The 5,666-nt window shown below is 37.6% G+C and overlaps 1 protein-coding gene across 1 annotated transcript in view; it reads left to right on the top strand.

The window, feature by feature from the left end:
- LOC115469451 (protein Jade-3-like) overlaps positions 1-5,666 on the top strand; it is a 166,056-nt gene that overhangs the window by 100,579 nt on the left and 59,811 nt on the right.

Genomic DNA, 5,666 nt, shown 5'->3' with positions numbered 1-5,666 from the left:
ATTTAACCTCTAGCCTTCTTCCTTTGACTTGCCTAAAAAAGACCTTGCTTTTCCTCTAGCTACCTTTATTCTACTCGCGCTTGCCATCCTGATTTCTTTCCTCATCTCTTTCAGCTTTACCAGATAGGGATCCAGTCTCACCTGTCATCAGCTTACCACCTGCAGACAGATGGTGAAACAGCAAGTAAATCAAATCTTTGAGCAATACCTTTTGATGCTTCTGCAGTTTCAAGCTGGACAAGTGGACTTTGTTTCCATCAACTTAATTTTTTGAAAATGGTGCATATCATACCCTTTGGACATATTCCTTTACCGTCTTCCGCTAGATTGGACTCCACAAGATGATCAGCTTTCTATTGTATAGAACCAACCCTTGAATTCATTACCCATGCTGCTTCGCCTTGAACTTTTGTTTCCTAAATTCAAGACTACCCTGAAAACCTATTTATTTAAAACTGTTGTTGGAGATACTTGCTGAGCACTGTTTTTTGCACTGGGCAACTGCGACCTGTATTTTGTTCTGGGATATGTATATGGTTGATGTTTAGCTCTTAATAAATTTCCTGTGGCATGATTGATGTTGGCTGTTTTTTTCCTCTGTTCTATTTGAATTGTAGTTCTTTTCTCTTTTATAGACGTAATTTTTTTTTATTGTAAACCACTATGTTATGTTTTTTTATGAATGGTGGAATATCAAATAAAGTTCAACCATAACTTAAGTCCAAAGCCCTGCTGTATCTCAGAGAAACAATGAAACTACATGGCCTACTCTTGCGTATTGTCTCTGATCGGAGAATCCAGTTAATATCCTGGTTATGGCAAAAATTAATGAGGCTATTAAAGATTGTCTCGTCTGTTGTCAGCTAGCCACCTGTAAACATGATTGCTTTTACAGATTCCAACAGGACATTTGGACTCTCTGTAGTTTCCTTTGAGATCTTGCCTACAGTAAACTAGGTTTTTATCTAGTCAGTACTCTCCATAATTTGCCTTTGCTTCATAAGAATCTACTTCTGTCCTGAAAGATTCTTCTTTCTTCCATCAGTAATCGTAGATAGCTAACAAGATTTCGTGGTGAAACAGAACCTAGACGCCAGAATAATGTGAGGTCAACTGTAATATCTAATTGAATGGGTATACCCCAGAGGATTGATTACATGTGGGAACTGGCACAGAATGATCTTAGAGACTTCCATTGAACATGCCCCCCAAACCAAATTGATGGGCTCAGGAGGTTGCATTGTCAGGAACTCACAGAACTCAAACCAGTGAAACTGGCAGGAAGAAATGATTTTCATGAGCTACTGGAGGTGTAAAAATTGGCACAACCAAGAAAGCTAAAATCCAATAAGTTGCTGATTTTTGGAGCAGGAGAATCACTCTAGTTGGAGTTTTAAGAACAGCTCAGTAAACTAGTCCTCACTGGTTCAGCAACTTTCTGCAGTTCTTCCTTCAAAATCTCTGTGCTTCAGCCTGTTCTTGGTTTGTTGTGAGCTTCCAGGGTTCTTACTTTATTTTTACTGGTTCCTTAAACTGCCTACCAGCTTCTCATAGATGGAGCTGATGCTATATTTTACTTCCCCACTGAAGAGCTTACCATAGACTCTAAGGTATGGAGGAATATTGCCAATCGGATACTCCTCTCCTGGCTCTGTTGGTTCTAGGCCTGAACAGATCCTGACATTTTTGTTTATACCTCTATTTATACTATTTAACTTATGTTTTTGTATGCTACTTGGAGGTGTGTGTTCAAAGCACTTAGACTTATAAAGTTGTACAGTAATCTATGGAACTTTATAAGTCTAAGTGTTTTGAAAATGAGCCCCTTGGTGTTTTATGATTTTAGTATTTGTTTTATTTGTAAATTGCTTTGAGCTCTGTAAGAAAAGTGGTATACAAGTTTAAATAAATAGCCCTAAACAGGATAGAAACATTGTTCTTCCATAAAAATCATGCTGTTCATCACAAAATCTTATTCATATTCTTCTCTAAATCTGTTCACTGGATATATTTACTTTTACATTGAATTTTTTTTTTTTGCTTGTGATTGTTCGAGGTTTGCTATCCATGGTGTTGACCTGTATTTATCAAACATCTGTAAATACTTACACATTGCATTCATTCATGGCACTTTAACGTTTCAGTGCAGTGTTTGACATTAAAAGCTATTTTACATAGGCTGTTAAGGTAGGATTTGAGATGTCTAGTTCAGTTCCCTCTGTATTTCACAAAAGACTCCATGGAACATGCATCTTTATAAAATACTAGAAGGATGCTGGCAAATACATGGGTATTTGTTGGCACATTCAGCAAGAGCAAGGATTTAAAAAAAAAAAAAACAAAAGGTGAAATAAAGAGCATTCTGATGTATAAAATTGACACTGCAGCCATGAACATTGTGAGCTCCTGGATGCAGTAATAAGTTAGTGGGCCAAAAGAAGGCTTTGTAAAAGTAGATTAGGGCCAGATCTAAGACTTTGTCCCTTATATTTTAATTAGAGACAATCGGAGGAATAAAATTGAGCAAGAAAGCATAATCAAAGCGAAAGAAATAACGCTTTTGTAAAAAATACAGAAAAAAACATTACAGATACAATGGTTGTTGGGTGTTGATAATGAAATGTATTACATAACTTCAAAAGTATGGAAGGGACCAACAGTCAGAATGAGGAAGGTAGTCTACCAATGACAAACCTTCAGGCTGGGATAAGACATTACATGGTCTTAAAGTCCAGTAACCATTTAATTAAAATTTTTTTGTCAAAAAATTAGTAGTCTCAGTCAAAAATTGTTCTTAGAGCATCCAGATTTACATGCCACTTGTGTATAAATGTACAGAATACTGTCACACACAAGTGTAGACTTACCCATGAAAGTAACAGCAGGACAACTAAGTGCTAATTTCTAACGATGTGTATAAGTGGCATAGGGACACTTTTACAAAGGCGCACTAGCGTTTTTAGCGCGCGCTAAAAAGCATGTGATAATTGCTAGAGATGCCCATATATTCCTAGTGCACCTAGTGCACATACCGCCATTGTAAAAGAACCCCCCCTTACTACATAAACGTGTATACGTGGCATGTGTGGGGCTGCCCCTTACTCCAGTAACTTACAGAATAGTATCATTTATGCAGCCAAAGTTACTCCAAGCTAGTGTATATGTGGGCAGGCATGTAAATGTAAGGTGCACCGATACTGGGTTACACTAGCATTTTGTAATGGAATATGGGCACCCAAATGCTGGTATAGAATAGGTTTTTATCTTTTACTTCATCGTACAGCAAGAAATTGAGCCTTAGATCTAGAAGATAATTTTCTTCTATCACACCATTGGCTTCCATTGGCCTGGCTGGCTCAGTTCTTTCATGGTTCTCCTCTTTCTTCATGGTTGTTCTTTTGCTATCAAATTTTCTATTGGTAATTCAGATTTATATTTTGTCGCCTGTGGTGTGCCGCAGGGTTCTATTCTCTCCCTTTTTCTTTTCAACATTTCCCTCTGCTTTTTAGCAACTCTTTCAGTCCTATAATAGATTCTATTTTTATGCAGATGATGATTTTCTACTCTTTCATTTCTCCCCACTCAAAATCGATCTTCTCCAGCTGCAAACCTGCTTGAAGTCTCTTGCTGCTTGGGTGTCTGACAATAAACTAAACTAGTTCTTAATCCCACTAAACAGTTGTTTTTGTTGGATTACTGGGTCTCTACCTCCACCTACATCTCCACTTCACCTATTTGATCTTTCCGTTACCCCTTCGCAATCATTTCGTTACCTAGTTGTCACAATCAACGCTTCATTTACATTTCATGAACATATTTCAGAGGTATTAAAAAAAAGGATTATACCTCTTTACGTCAATGAGGTACCTCCATAGTATTCTTGGTTTTTCCTTCCCTACACACCCTTATTCATGGTCTTGTTTTTTCTAGATTGGATTATTGCAATACTATTTATGCAGGCCTACCATCTTTCCAGTTAGAAAGGCTTCAAACACTATAAAACTCCTCAGCCAGATTACTTTTTAAGGTGTGCATGTTTGATCATGGTACACCATTACTAATCAATTTGCATTGACTTCCTGTATAATTTTGCATTTCCTTTAAATTTCTTTCTCGTGTATAAAGTGTATTACTTAGATCTTCGATCCTACTTGTCTTCATTGACTATACCTTATACTTCGTCATGTTGCCTGAGATCCTTGGATTTTCAGTCTTGTTTTTAATGCTAAGCTATCTCATTATGAATTTACTTGACATTCAACTTTTTTTTTTAAGCTCCAAGCGTATGCACTGAGCTGCTGCACTCAATTCATAGTGAATCATCCTACAAAAAAAAAAAAAAAAAAAATTAAACTCCTGTTGAAAACAAATTAATTTTTTTTCAAACTTATGGTTATCAGTCAAGATGTTAGTCACTCAGTTGGTACTGGATAGACAATGTGCAGCATTTGTCTCTTTATAAGGTGTGTTTGAATATTTAATTTTATAGGAGTTCTTTCTATATTTTATGCTGTCTTCTTACCATGTCCACTGCTGTGACCTTCTCATCAGTCCAGGTGGTATGTCAAGATTTTTTTAATAACCGAAACTGGCAGTTCTGTAGTGTCTATATTGAAAAGGGGGGAACGTCTCAACTAATGCGGCAACGACTCAAAAAAATTAGTTGCACGCCAAAAAAGTCATCATCAACTGAAAACCCCCCTGTGACTATTTAATATTTTAATTCTTTTAATTTTTTATTATTAAATCTTGTAGACTATTCATGCATCATTTCTTCTTAAATCACAATCTTTCATAGAGTGCACGAATACACTTATCTTTAAATTATGTGCTCCAGCTTGTGTGTTGATTCCAACGGTCCCATTTCTGTATTCTTCCTCAGGGAACCATACCGCAAGACATTTGATGATAACTAATACTTCATGCTGGAGATTTGGGTTAGTTGATGAAATCTCCAGCATGAAGTATTAGTTATCATCAAATGTCTTGCGGTATGGTTCCCTGAGGAAGAATACAGAAACGGGACCGTTGGAATCAACACACAAGCTGGAGCATGGAATAAAGTCCTTAAGATTGAAGTTGCTGGTGGACATTTATTTCTTGACTGTACTGGGAGCCTGTGGCTGGAGGAGATTGTTTTATCCTTGGCTGCACTTAGAGGTACCTGGTTACACCCTGTATTGGGTGAGACAGATCTAGTTCCCACTTCTACTGGAGTTGTCTTCTGAAGAACTGTAGAATTTAGAAAAGTTTTCTCGTAGAATGATGGGTCTCTTCTGCACCCCAGCCTCCAGTCCCTGGTCTTCACAGCCTGGATGTTGAGAACGTAGAATTTCAGTCTTTGAATCTGCCTGAGGGTGTCTCCAGCATCTTGCTCGCTTCTAGGAAAGATTCCACTAAGAGATGATGTTTTAAATGGAGGAAGTTTGCAAGGCCTTAGATTCTACTTGCCTTACACAAAAACTGCTTGAATACTTCCTACACCTCACTGACTCTGGTTTGAAAACCAACTGTGTGAGGGTACACCTTAGTGCAATCAGTGCTTACCATCTCTGTGTAGGGGGAAAACCCATATCTGTATATCATCTAGTTTGATTCATGAGAGGTTTGCTGTTGACAAAGCCCCTGTCAAACCTCCTCCTGTGTCATGGGATGTCAATATCATT

This window comes from Microcaecilia unicolor, chromosome 4 (assembly GCF_901765095.1).
Source record: "Microcaecilia unicolor chromosome 4, aMicUni1.1, whole genome shotgun sequence".
Classification (NCBI taxonomy): domain Eukaryota; kingdom Metazoa; phylum Chordata; class Amphibia; order Gymnophiona; family Siphonopidae; genus Microcaecilia; species Microcaecilia unicolor.
This window is presented reverse-complemented; position numbering and strand designations above follow the sequence as displayed.